Below are 15,585 nucleotides of genomic sequence, written 5' to 3' on the forward strand. Positions count from 1 at the left end.
CCCTCAGCATACCTTTGCCTTCTTGGTTTGCGTGTTGTCAGACGCTATATCGTGTGAAACATTTTAGTTGGACTCTAAAAAGCATTGATGCTGCACCTCAAGGTTTTATGTATCAAAATGCCGAAACACTGTATCCAACTAATGTTAATGTTAAATTTGTAAATCAGAGCTTGTATCAATAGCAGAAATCATGACAATGGGACATATATAGTTGTGATGTTTTTTGCTAATTTCTGTTTATTTTCTGAGCTTGTTTAACATTGTTTATATGTGGGTCTGCGTATCTGATTAGTTAAGACATATAATCAGTATTTGCCTGAGTTGGCAGCTCGTACAGCTTTGCTGAGACTTGCAGTTTGCATGAGCAAGTACATTTTGAACTTCTTTTTATTTAAGAGTAAGGAAATGTTTCAATTAGAAGCAGACATGTGTGTGTGTGATTACGTGCAAAAGCCTTTTGATACAGCAGAGTGTCTGCTGTTGGAATAAGCATCTTCAGTCCGACGGACTCATGTGATCCAGCTGGAAGTACCAATGCAAGCTCTCTGAATTGCTTTAGACAGTACTGCTACCACCCTAATTGTCTCCAGTCGTTCTCGAGCTAGTCATATGTCCTCAAAATGATGTTTGCTTCCAGGCAGCTCTGAGCTGAAATTAGGAGGTTTACAGAAGATTGAAACCACCTCCTCGTTACGCAAGAGATTATTCTTTTTTTTTTTTTTTTTTGGTAAGTGTTGTTAGTTCAAGGCCTCATGATAGTTTGCTAGAAATGAGAATGACTTTCATTCACGTGCTTTAATCGCTGCTGTTATAGTCTTTTTATTATTGCAGAACTGCTTTCGTGATTTAGTTGGTAAAGAGTAATTGAATTGTATTATTTGTTTCTAATGATCTGTCATATTAGTCCTATTTATTGAAAGAGTTTTGTCTCTGTTTTTGTGCTGTTATTACACTGCCAAAGACTGTAGTGATTGGTCCATACCGCAAAACCTGAACAATCTGAATTCTGTATTTACAAACTTTGAAAACTGAAGTTTTAACACCAACATGTGGAATTGTGTACATGTATGAAACCAGCATTTATATATTTTTAAAGTGAAAAATCTGAATTCCCATGGTAAAACCTGTTCTCTGACTTACACAACCTTTCTTGATCAGTGTGTTATCTTTTCTTACATGCATGTTAGTATGTTATTTTATGCCACTGTTTGCCTCCTCCTTTTCATAGTATGTGTGTGTATATATATATATATATATATATATATGTATTTTTTTTTTTATTTGAAAAGGGAATGTTTCTGTTACTTGAGATATATATATATATACAAAATCCATATCTAGCTCTACAATTTTATATATATATATATATATATATATATATATATATATATATATATATATATATATATATATATATATATATCAGATTTGTAGAGCTAGATTTAGATTTCGTTTTTAGTTTTATTGAGTTATTTATTAATTTTTTATTATACAGTATACGAGTTCAAAAGTTTGAGGTCAGTAACATTTTATTTTATTTTTTTTATTTTTGGTTCTGAAAGAAGTCTCTGAGGCCACATTTATTTGTTCAAAAATACAGTAAAAAGCTAAATGTAATTTTGTAATTTCTGTGATGGAAAAGCTGAATTTTCAGCAGTTATTACTCCAGTCTTCAGAAATCTTTCTAATATGCTGATTTGGTGCTAAAGTAACATTTCTTATTATTAGCAATGTTGAAAACCGCTGTGCTTCTTGATATTTTTGTGCAAACCATGATAAATACTTTTTTCAGGAATCTTTGATAAATAGAAAGTTCAAAAGAACAACATTTATTTACAGCAGAATACTGTTGTAACACTGTGAAAGTCTTTACTGTAACTTTTGATCAATTTAAAGTATCTTTGCTGTAAAAAAAGGATTAAACAAATCTTACCAACCCCAAACTTTTAAATGGTATATAGAGTAAATTATTATCCATCTGTATCATTTTCTGGAACTAGTTTCTCCATTAAATATCTGTGCCTTGCTTCCAGTCAAACAGCTACATCTCTGATCTTAGACAGCATACGAGGGCACAGTTTTTGTCCCTTAATGTGAAACTAATACAAAACTGATCTTGTGAGGTCCAAGTGAGTGAGAAAACAGGTTTTTATCAACAATGATCAACTGACTCCTTCAGAGGAATGTAAATACAAGGTCTATTTACAGCATTTATGTCAGTTATCATATATATATATATATATATATATATATATATATATATATATATATGTATATATATTAGACTTTCTTTTTAAAAAAACACAAAAGTCATAGTTTTGACAGAATTGCTTGCTGACAATCTTTCAGTGGCTGGTATAGCCTGTAAAAGCATTCACTTTCACGTTATGTGTATCTGATTGCATAACCAGAAGTTTATCTAACTGGAAATGTATTTTCTGAGGTAACCAATATAGTGGCACAAATGCTGTGGACAGCGCCTAAATGTATTCAAACCAGAACATTCCTTAGAGGAATCATTTTTGAAATGTTGAACCGAATCTCTGTGTCTGTTCCATGCTGTTTGCCACCCTGATGGCAGTTTACTGGTTTTGTACATTGTCTGCCAGGACAACTTTGCTGAACATTTCCAAAGCATTCAAACTCTAGGACTATACTGTTTTAGGTCAGTGATTTTATTCACTGTGAGGAAATTCTATTCTTAAAAGACAGCATAAAGCAGGCCGTTAGTAGCCTTAATCACCAGTGATCACACAAATTACTCCTGTTTTCATTGGGTATACCAATTTATTATTTTGATGTTAAAAAACGATTTCATTTTAGAATAATTTGAATTAATGTTATAGTTCACAGACTGAGAGAAGGGCCAATATAGCAGTTTAGAGAAGTCAAACCCCTCCCCCCACTCACTGCACACTCACTCTCAGTCGGACCCCATGCACTTCCTACAGGACACTCCATCTGTCGGGCTCGTCTGCATTGCCAGAGAAGAGTACAGACGCAAAGGCACCAGCAAACCAGTATATCATTATATCATACACACAAATTAGATCCTGGGCCAAACTAGCTTGGATTATATCCACATAGCAGTGATTTTAATATATTTAAAAGAGAGTTTGCTGTTTTATGTTTAAATGGATATTAATTTAATCATCATGAACGACTCACTACCAGCATAGTATGTCTTTATGCACTACTGTACAAATCTAAAACAAGCACAAAGATGAAATACTGATTTTATGAATGTGAATGCAGAGGCTTGCGCCTCGGCTGTCTTAATTGCTCATATATTTCAATGCCACCTGAGTATTTGACCTTTTGCTTCTTCAATCACTCAGAATATTTTCAGGTCTTTTATTTTCTAGAAACCATGTGTTGAGCAGTGTTTTAATATTTTCTGCTTATTTATTGTCCTGTGGTTTTGGTTGAAATGTTTGGCACCGGCCCTTTGATATAAAAAAAAAAAAAAAAAAAAAAAAAAAAAAAAAAGAAGAAGAAGAAATGTTTTGGTTTAATTTTAATCCTGTTCTATAGTGAAATAGATGTGGTTTGAAAATTCAGTTTCCCTCATTGCTTTTGTATTGTTCCACTGCTGTTGAATCCAAATAGAATGTAACATGACTAAGTTTACAATATTATGGCTTGTATAATTGGTATAAGCTTTAATTTTTAAATAAAAATACCTTTCTGTTAATCAGGACCATGAGGTGATTGGACTTTGATTGACATGGAGAAAAGGTGCACAGACATCAGATTATACACAAAAGATGCAAAATCATAATCATTATTCTGAGCCTTCTGATACTGGTGAACACCTTTTTGGTGTATGTAGTGCTCAATGTGAATGAGAGCATAAAATAAATGTTGAGCAGGGCAAGACTGTGTAACTACCTAAAACAAAATCATAATCTTTGTCTCAGAGGTGGAAATATTTTCACTCTTGAATGTAGTATTTTGCAAATAGTTCTCAATGAATGAATCACCTGTAAATAATGTTTTTATTTGCCACTGATAGTTATTGGCCAATTAGTTAGTTAGAAATGTGCAGGGTAACACTGATGGGAATGGTTAAAGGAAGTAAATATGATATGACAGTTTATTCTGTGGAGCTGCCAGGGAACAGTTTCTTTCTGTATTAGCATCTTCCAACCAGCAGAAGGGACTAGAGCCACAGTATCATCGGTATATTGCCCTGGGCTACAGATTTTTAATGTTAATGACTGATCCTAAATTTTGAATTTCTTATTTTATCTACATTTATTTGAATGGTGACTCAATTGTATTGATTTCTATTATTATTTTAAAATGGTCAATCAAATCAATATCTCTTGGTTGTATCTGCTAACACATTCTGAGACTTCCATCATCCCTGCCTTAAAGGGATACTCCACCCCAAAATGAAAATTTTGTCATTAATCACTTACCCCCATGTTGCTCTAAACCCGTAAAAGCTCAGTTCGTCTTCAAAACACAATTTAAGATATTTTGAGATGAGAACCTGGAGGCCTGTGACTGTCCCATTGGCCGCCAAGTAAATAACAGTGTCAAGGTCCATAGAAGGTATGAAAGTCGTTGTCAGAATACCTGTTAGCCATCAGACTTGCAATCTGGGTTATATGAATCGACGGGAATACTTTTTGTAAGCGAAGAAAACAAAAATAATGATTTTATTCAACAATTCCTTTGTCAACAGTGTAACGGTGGTACCCTATGTTTTGTTGATTGATTTGTAAGTTTGTTTCTCTAAATAATGTTAATTTAGTTTGAAAGGCAGATGTAAATCCACCATTTACACACACAGATGTCAATGTAATGAAACACATACACAAAAAAAATTCAATTTCATCAAATTGTAATGTGCAATATCCAGATGAAAAAACACTTTTACAGAAAATCAAAGGCATATACACAAATCAACTCCTGTGATGTGGTGCATCAGGTACCAGCAATTATTAGTCCATGGGGTAAAGAGTTTGTTTCTCAAAAATAAAAAAATAGCCAAAAAACACTTCAATAATTTCAATAATCAAACAGACAAAATCAAAATATTCAAAAAACAGTTCAGAATCAAAGATTTAAATGTTACCCAAAAAAGAAAACAAAAAGGATTAAGCTTTGAAGGCAAAGGAGAATGTGTATGTGTGTGTGTGTGTGTGTGTATTCTTGAATTGTGTGTGAATGATGCGGGAGATTTTGGAAGTTTTAAAGTGCGTCGTTGGTAATGAATACCTGAGTTGAGTTGAGTTGAGTTGAGACTCGGCAGTTTTATGAATCAACACGCTCTGCTATGGATAGCGATTAATCCTCTTTGTCCGTCGAAATCGAAGACCCAAGACAGAATGCCAGCGCGTGGACCCACTCACGCTCCACAGTCGGCGTCAGAAACGCAGGAGCTTGGCAGATGATCACGGAAGCGCTAGGAACCAGCAACTCTCTGTCGTACGTGTCAAGTAACGCTCTGCAGTCGGCGTCAGACACACAGGATCAAACAAGTTCAGCAGGTAAACCATTCCGCTTTCGGTGCTGTAGTACATTTTGCAAAACTGGCGTGTAATTTAAACAGCCCGCAACTCGGCAGCCGACCTGCCCTCTCACTGCAACTCAACACGTCACCATTTTTTTTTTTGCTTCTCCTTCCACTTCCTCTTTTATTCATCTATTCTGCAACCATAATCCTTCACACCTTTCTCCTGATTGGCTCTTACATTTGATCTATTTAAGAAAACAGTGCGATTTATTCCAAAACCGTCACACTCCCCCTTCCCCTGGAAAAAACAACCCATGGTTGCAGATTTGAGAGTTAAAATCCCTGAAACTCCTCTTCTTCATCAGAGGTGTCTTGGAATATTTTTAGGAGTTTTTCCTTGCTTTGGGACTCTAATTCTTCAGCTGTCGGGTAACACGGTTTCATATTGCACACATGAATTGTGCGGACATCCTCCCCAGTAGTCTCCAGTGCCACACGGTAATTGAGTGGACCCAGCTGTTTTTATTATACGGTAAGGACCTCTCCATTTGCTGGCTAGTTTAGCAGTAAATTTAGCTTTTGCACTAGACTGTGGAAAGTTCCTGATCCACACACGGTCTTGTTCTTTAAATGTTACTTCTCGTCGATGCTTGTTGTAATTTCGTGTTTGTCTAACATGAGCTTTTTTGCTGTTTTCCATAGCTTTCGATTTAAGCTGAGTTAAACAATGAACAACATCATAGGCTGCCACATCAGGAGTGAGATTTTTACCTTGGAGGAGTTTGTCCATTGGACCCTGCAGCTTTCTTCCCAGTTGCAGTTCAGCAGGGGTCATTCCTATGGTCTCTTGGACAGCTGAATTGATGGCAAATCTGAACTCTGGTAAATATTGATCCCACTTGTTGTGATTTTCATCCAGGTATGCAGCGATCATGTACTTAAGGTTGCGATTGGCTCTCTCAGTCATATTGGTCTGAGGATGGTACGCAGTAGTCAGTTTAGGTGTTACATTCCATTTTACGCAGAGCTCCTTGAATACAGATGACACAAATTGTGTACCTCTATCAGACAACAGGAAATCAGGCACACCCCACCTGGTCAGAATTTCCTTCTTGAAAATGGCAGCCAACCGTTTTGGCCGTGGCATTTCTCATGGGGAACATCTCAACCCAACGAGTGAAGTAATCAATGAACACTAAGAGATATTCATTTCGGTTGGAACTACACGGTAAGGGCCCCATTATGTCCACACCCAGCATTACTTTAGTGAAAGTGGGATGTTGCATTTTGCCAGCAGGTTTTTGATTGTCACTCTTGAGTTGTTGACATTTTATGCATCTCTTTACCCACTGCTTAACATCATTCCACATTCCTGGCCAGAAAGCCACTTCTTGAATTCTCTTATAGGTCTTAAATATTCCTCCATGACCACTCAAGGGACTGGCATGATAATACTGAAGGATCTGTGGAATTAGGCTACCTGGAACACACACCCGATAATGCAGCTGGTTGTCAGCCAGGTGAGCTTTACGATATAGCTTGTCTTCCAGTACCTCATATTGTTCTTTCGAGTTGAGATCACCTTCTGCCATGGTTTGTAATATTTTCAGGATTGCTGAGTCTTTGTGCTATTCTTCCCAGATCTTATCCAGAGAAACTGGAAGATCTTCTGACTCCTTACGGCTGGCATACAAATTGCAACTGACACTGATGGGGATTCGAGAAAGCACGTTAGGTGCCACGTTTAGCTTTCCCTTCCGGTATTCAACAATGAAATCAAATCTCTGCAGTCGCAGAGCCCATCTGATCAAACGACTGGAGGTCTTTGTGGACCCCATCACCCACTGCAATGCAGAGTGGTCAGTAACAACAGTAAACAACTTGTGTTCGAGATAATGCTGCCACTTCTCCAGAGCCCAAACCACTGCCCAAACATTCTTTTTCCGTTGCAGAGTAATTTACTTCAGCTTTGTTCAAGGCTCTGCTAGCATAAGCTATGACTTCCTCCTTCCCCTGGTCCCTCTGTGTCAACACAGCGCCTAGACCCGTCTCACTAGCGTCTGTGTAGACCGTGAACGGGTGTTGTAAATTTGGGTGTCCCAAGATGGGAGGTGTCATCAAGCTTATTTTCAACTGTTCAAAAGCATGCTGACAACATGGCGTCCACTGGAAGGCTTTGCCTTTCTTCTTCAGGGCATTAAGGGGTTCAGCGATCTGGAAGAAGTGTGGAACAAACCGGTGGTACCATCCGGCTAAACCAAGGAATCGCTGGACCTCCTTGAGGTTTCTTGGGACTGGATAAGAGCGAAGGTGCCACGCTTTGTTGAAATCAGCAGAGATACCTTGAATACCCACGACATGGCCCAAGAATGTTAATTCCTGCAGACAAAATTTGCTTTTTTTAAGGTTGATAGTCAGACCAGCCTTTTGCAACTTGTTGAGAATGCTCTGAATGTCAAGGAAGTGCTGTTCAATAGTTGGAGAATAGATGATAATATCATCTCTATACACAAAGCGATTGTGACCACGTAGTTCACCTAAAACTGTTTCCATTAATCTTTGGAAGGTGGCTGGAGAATTTTTCAAACCAAAGGGCATAACATTCAACTGAAATAATCCAAATGGTGTAATAAATGCTGTTTTTGCTGTCTTTCAGGGTTCATGGCCACCTGCCAATATCCGCTATTCAAATCAATAGTGGAGAAAATAGCAGCCCCAAATAAGAGATTCCAAGATCTCTGTGATGTTTGGTAGTGGGTATGCGTCACTTTCTCTAATGGCATTTACCTTACGGTAGTCTACACAAAACCGGAGACTCCCATCTTTTTTAGGGACAAGAACAACAGGCGAGGCCCAACCTGAATGGGAAAGTTCCACAATGCCAGCACTTAACATCTCTTCCAGTTGTTTTTCCACAACAGCTTGTTTGATCGGAGACATACGATATGGTCGCTGCTTTATTGGTACTTGCTGAGTGAGGTAAATATGATGTTGGAGAACATCAGTACGACCTGGTTTTAGTGCACACACTTGTGGATTGGCCTCTAGGACTTTACGTAGCTGGTATTTTCCATCAGCTGGTAAGTGGGCTTCATTCACGGCATTGTCAAAAAAGTTTTGGATGTCCATGTCATTTGTGCTAAATGTAAATTTGGGTCGAGGGGGAGGAACTGAACTCAAGAGAGAAATACTCTGATTGGTATTCTCTTGGTGCTTTCCTTTCCTGGGTCTATTCACAGGTACACTTGCACTACCTGGTTGAAATGGGTAATCCACATCAGGAGTAGATTTGAAGGTATACATTTTATCAATTACATTTATCTGTAAGCCACTAAAGAAAATAAAATCCAGGCCAAGAACTACTACATATGCCAGAGCTTTGGGTGCTAGAACTGCAGCTGGTATGGTGAACATTTGGTCATGGAAGTTAATTGCGACATTCAGCCATCCAAGAGGAACCTCGGCTTCCCCGTTAGCCAAATACAGAGGCCCCAGTGTCCAAGGTTGGAGATCATTAGGTGATTGAGCAAGGGTCTTCCAGAGTGTCTCATGGATGAGGGTATAGCTTGCACCCGTGTCCACAATAGCTTTCCCCTTCCACGAGCAAACACTGACAGGGACAATTAACTGTTGTGGTACACTGACAAGATTTTTAGGAATGGTAGAGGTACTTTTAGATGTGATAGTCGAAATGGGTTTATCTGGGAGTATTTGAGAATTCTCAGTGGATGTAGAAGTTATTGAATTGTTGGTTGGTTGGCCAGGCTGCTTGGATGAGTGGAAATTCCGTTTGTTGCTGTGTGGCTGATGACCTGAAACCGGTAGTTGTTGAGCTGGAGAAGTGAAATAAGGACAAGTACCTGGTGCATGAAATCCTTTACACCGCCAACATTGTATGGTAGGTTGGGGAGAAGTAACCCCTCTAGGTTGTGCTACAACAGGTTTGGAACCAGCTTTACTGTCAAATTGCTTCTTTTGTTCATGGTCTTTCTCCAGCTGGTGACCCAGTCGAACCAACTCTTCCACGGTGGTTACACGGCTACGAAGGTGGCTGGCGAGGTAAGGTTTAATGTTTTTAAGGATCATCTTAACTATGTCTGCTTCAGTTAAACTTGGTTTCCATCTTTTACAGAGAGCTCTGTAGGTGAAGGCAAAATCCCTAATGGACTCTTTTTCTCCCTGAATCCTGTGGCGGACACGTTCAGCCAACTCATCTTCATAGTCCTCAGCTAGAAAAGCAGCAAGAAAAGCAGACTGAAACTCCCTCCATGTTGTAATAGATGATCTTGCTACTTCCCACCAGTCACGGGCAGTGCCATATAAAACCGTCCTGAAGGTGGCCAAGATGTCAGTGTCCACTAGAGGATGTACAGCAAGGAAGTCTTGACAACGTGTAATATATAAAAAAGGATCTGGGTCATCAGATGACCTTCCAAAGGTAGGAAATGTTAGCTTGATGTGGTCACTTTTAACAAAAGTAGTTGGGGCTGCTGGAGAAATTACTGTTGATTGAGGTAAGGGGTTGTGAAGAGAAATATCTGTTCCCCTCAGATCAGCGATTCTTTTTTCTTGACTTTCCAACTTAGCTTCTATTTTAGTTTGCAGTTCTTTCATGTTGGTGGACAATTTGTTGTTGAGTAAAGTCAATTGACTACTTTCTTTCAGCAGTTGACCATAATCACTCTGAAAGTACTGTTGAACTGCTTTAATGTCCTGCTGCATCTCAGACTGCAACTGTTGCACCATGAAGCGCACTTCTGACACTAAGGTATTCTCCATCTTTTGGAGTTCCTTAGTCATCATAAATTTCATAGCCTTAATTGTCTGGTCTGACTCAGTTTCAGCTTGCTGCTTGTTTGTAGCTAAAGGTGTGGAAAGTTGTTGCTTGATTTCCTCAATCTTCCCGGCAAGGTGGGTAATCTGACATTCATGACTGGACGAATTTGATTTTAGTTCCTTGGTGAGTGCAATTACAGCTTTTTCTTGTTTGATCATGAAATCATGCAACTGATCCCAGTTACCTTGTGCTTGTGTGGTGAGATGACCAATCTCTCTTCCAGGTGTTGGAAGAGTACCAGGCAGGTCATAGTGTACTCCTGAAGATGGAGGAGAAGGTGATGAAGCAATGGCTGAGGTTGATATTCCATGTGGTGGAGTGCATAATTGCATGGGCACTGGATTTTTCTGTTCCTGCGGGAAGCTTTGAGCTGGCGTACTACCACCTAATGGTGGAGATGCAAACTGCACACGGGCTTCTGGCTGCACCATACGACTAAACTGGGGGGGGAGTATGACAAAAGGTAGGAACATAGGATTCCTGCGGGGCTTGATGGAGCACAGGTGGCCAATTAGGGGTGGCCACATCCGGAACGTCCATCTCAACAAAGGTTGAGTGTGGAGAAGGCTGCTCTGCCATGATTATGCAAAAGGACATGTTATCAAAAATAAAAATGTTGTGATTCTATATTGTGTATGTCAGTGTATGTATCCAATATACATTGCCTTTCAGTTGCCCAAATGTAATTCGCATTTCATACAATGCAAAGCAGTAAAGCAATTGTCCCCTAAATCTAATCAAAACAAATGTGAACAGCAAATTATAAGATAATTAGTCCCAGATCATACATTACAACATTTGATATTCAATGCGGTTCCATAAAGAATGTGGGGCAACCACAAAAAAAAATTAACAGGATTTCCACACTTCAATTCCAAACTTTCCCTTTAAATGACTTTTCAAAACCCAACAACCATTATTCAAGTACCAAATTCAAAAAGTCAAATTTACATTCACATTCAAAATTATTCACACTCTGAGGGTGTCCTTGTTCGGGCGCCACTTATGTAACGGTGGTACCCTAACTATTGGAAATTAATTTAAAAGTTAATTTCTCAAAATAATCTTCAATTCGGGCGCCAGGCAGAAGTAAATCCACCATTTACACACACATAGATGTCAATGTAATGAAACACACACAAAAAAAAATTCAATTTCATCAAATTGTAATGTGCAATATCAAGATGAAAAAACACTTTTACAGAAGATCAAAGGCATATACACAAATCAACTCCTGTGATGTGGTGCATCAGGTACCAGCAATTATTAGTCCATGGGGTAAAGAGTTTGTTTCTCAAAAAAAAAAAAAAAAAAATTTATTAACACTTCAATAATTTCAATAATCAAACAGACAAAATCAAAATATCAAAAAAAACCGTTCAGAATCAAAGATTTAAATGTTACCCCAAAAAGAAAACAAAAAAGATTAAGCTTTGAAGGCAAAGGAGAATGTGTGTGTGTGTGTATTCTTGAATTGTGTGTGAATAATGATGCGGGAGATTTTGGAAGTTTTAAAGTGCGTCGTTGGTAATGAATACCTGAGTTGAGTTGAGTTGAGTTGAGTTGAGACTCGGCAGTTTTATGAATCAACACGCTCTGCTATGGATAGCGATTAATCCTCTTTGTCCGTCGAAATTGAAGACCCAAGGCAGAATGCCAGCGCGTGGACTCACTCACGCTCCACAGTCGGCGTCAGAAATGCAGGAGCTCAGCAGATGATCACGGAAGCGCTAGGAACCAGCAACTCTCTGTCGTACGTGTCAAGTAACGCTCTCCAGTCGGCGTCAGACACACAGGATCAAACAAGTTCAGCAGGTAAACCATTCCGCTTTCGGTGCTGTAGTACATTTTGCAAAACTGGCGTGTACATAATTTAAACGACCCGCAACTCGGCAGCCGACCTGCCCTCTCACTGCAACTCAACACGTCACCATTTTTTTTTTTTTTTTTCCTTCCACTTCCTCTTTTATTCATCTATTTTCACTCATAATCCTTCACACCTTTCTCCTGATTGGCTCTTACATTTGATATATTTAAAAAACAGTGCGGTTTATTCCAAAACCGTCACAACAGTCTCCTCTGTGGCTCTCCATGTCACCGTATGCTATATATCTTCTGTATCATCTGTGCCACAACGATGTGCTGTTTTCTTTCAAATCAAAGCTAAATACACATAGAAACAGCACATCCTTGTGGCACGGATGATACTTGACCCTGTTATTTACTTGGCAGTCTATGGGACAGTCACAAGTAGGGCTGCACGATATTGGGAAAAAATGACATTGCGATATTTTATTTTTCTGCGATATATATTGCGATATGAAATCTAATCTAATGTTTTCTTACAAACAAAAATGGGGTGAGCACACTTACATTCTCATTTTAAATGATTTTAAACATCAGAGTATTATTTAAATTAGAGTAAATTATTTGTTTGTAACTTTAGGATATGGTTTGAATTGTTAACATATTAACTAACATGAATTTACCACGAGCAATACTTTTGTTACTATATTTATTAATCTTAGTTTATGTTAGTTTTATAAAAACACAGCTGTTCATTGTTTGGTAATGTTACTTCACAGTGCATTAACTATGTTAACAAATACTGCACAACTTTTGATTTCAACAATGAAGGCTATAGCCTAAATGTTGAAATTAACAGTGTTGTAGAAGTGCAGTTTAGTAATAGTAAATGTTAAATAATGTAGTTAAATAGTTTAATAAATAGAATATTATTGTAAAGTGTTACAGATTTTTTTATACACCAATTCAGACGTCTCGCGAGTTCAGTGTTGGAAAGGTCAGGTGTTTAAACCATTCATTAAATTGAATCGGTTCAAAGGAATCATTAGTTCGCGAATCAGACGTGTATGGCACGCGTTGTGTAATTATCTCGGCAGTTTAGGATATCGCACAAGATTTGACAACACAGAAAACATTTCATCACTGGATATATATATTTTTTTTTTTTCTCGACACCATCGTGTCAATTGATTTTGATTAATATGCGCGAGGGAGAGAGAGCAAGACAGCGCTCGTGTTGTTTGAAGACGGTGAAGGTGAGCGAGCGCGCGCGCCGGGGCTCTCTCTCGCTAGCTCTCTCTCTCTCTCTCTCTCTCATATATGCGCCCTGTTAAACTGACAGGACTTAAAAACACATGCAAATGATAAACTTTCACTCTATGATGGTTAAGCTGTGCAATTAATCCGCGAATCACATTCGTCATAGGCCGGGGGGCAGCTGGCCCGTACGGTTAATGAATAACGGATCAACTACGACAGCCTACATCGCACATCCTGCGATGTGACTATCGTGGATTCGTAAATCGCGATATCGATGCTTAAACGACACATTGTGCAGCCCTAGTGGATTGGTTGATGGTTTTATTGATGATTATTTTAAATTGTGTTCTGAAGACGAACTAAGCTTTTACGGGTTTGGAACAACATGGGGGTAAGTGATTAATGACAAAATTTTCATTTTGGGGTGGAGTATCCCTTTAAAGGTGCAGTATGTAGGATTGACACAGAGTGGTCAAACTAGGTATTGCAGCAAAAATTCAAAATATTGGAGAGGGGTTTTTTTTCAGAGATTTATTTATTTATTTGCCTCTACATCTACATGAAAGTGTAAATGATTATAAATTGGAATGACAGTCATAAATTAGATTGTTATTATCATAGAGTAGGCCCACTGTATAGAGGTGCACCCTCATTACATTTGTAAATGTTGTTGATTATGCTGAATATGCACAATGTCAGGGTGACACTGACAGATCTGATAACAATTTTCACAGGCTTTTTTTATATTTTGTATTTTATGCAAGCAAATATGTTCAGTGAGTGTACATCTAGGTCTGGAAATATAAGATATATCCAAATCTAAATCGAATTAGGCTACACTGGTTTGAAATTTACCAATCAATAAGCTGTGATAGAGAATGCATTGAATGTTTTTCTGAGAAAATAGGGTTTATCTAATCTACTTTATCTGTTTTTAACAAATATGTGATATCATGTCTGTTTCCCAAAACTGTCTCAACATACTACTCAAATTTAGTATTTTTAATATTTAATTGACGCAGCAATGTTCATCTCACATATTTACAGAATCATGAAGTATCTACAATATTAGTTGCATATGCCTACACATTATTTTTATTGTTGTTATTATTAATAATATCTTACAATCAGGGTTTTAAATTATCACCCGCCAAATGCGGGTAAAAAATAGCTGTGGTGGGTAACGTAACGCTGTAAGCCAATTTGGCAGGTTACCTTTCTCAAGGTATGTTCACTCATTAATTTTTAGGGGAAATTCATGCAAGCCAAATCTGCGCAAGTTTAGCGCAAATACTGAACTTGTGAGACATCACATTATCGAGTATATTGCAAACACCAAACAAAACACCTACAGAGTGCACGCATAAGCGACTACACAAACTTAGGCCTCGTTTACACTGCCAGTTAAACGTGACCCAATTCCGATTTTTTTGCTCATATGTGACACAGATCGGATCTGTTCTATGACAGTGTAAACGGGAAGAAAACGCATGCATCCGGATATTTCGAGATCGGTTTCAGTTCGCGTTCTTTCACAGCATGATTCAGTCTATGCATTATGATCACATAATTCAAGATAAGGGGGCAGAAAATGTATATATTTATATAATTTCATATAGTTAATCAATATCACACGAAGAGTGCCATTTAAAAAAAAAATCTGCATAGTTACAAATGTGATATTGATTTTATACAACAGTTCAATAAACAATAAGTTAATATCTAGAGACTTAGGCTACGTTTTAGACACCATGCCTGGTTTTACTCTATTTCGCAAAAAAAAAAAAAAAAAAAAAAAATCATTCCAAACACATCCACAGCACTGTTTTGTGTTTGTGAGCAACATGACGGTGTTTCGTTCCTGAATGAATCATTTGTTCAATGATTCAGTTCAATCGCAATGCAACAACTTCTGCAAAGATTAATTTTCTTGATATTTATTTCATTTGTTTAGTAACAGCCTAAATTTATAATTATTATAATTGGCTGATTAAATGTAAGAATTTGACTCAAAAGATGATGCACACTTTTAGAAAAAAATGGTTTTATAAAGGTAAAAATGCACATAAAAGGTAAAAATCAATTTAAATTTATTGAAAAAAATAATTTCTATCGCTGCTGTGAACTGACCACACAGAATATGTCAAAAACTTTAGAAGTCACCACCGTAGTCCTTAAGATATCAGCACAATAACTCAGCAAAATATTGTCTAAT

Source organism: Cyprinus carpio, chromosome B7 (genome assembly GCF_018340385.1).
Source record: "Cyprinus carpio isolate SPL01 chromosome B7, ASM1834038v1, whole genome shotgun sequence".
Lineage (NCBI taxonomy): Eukaryota > Metazoa > Chordata > Actinopteri > Cypriniformes > Cyprinidae > Cyprinus > Cyprinus carpio.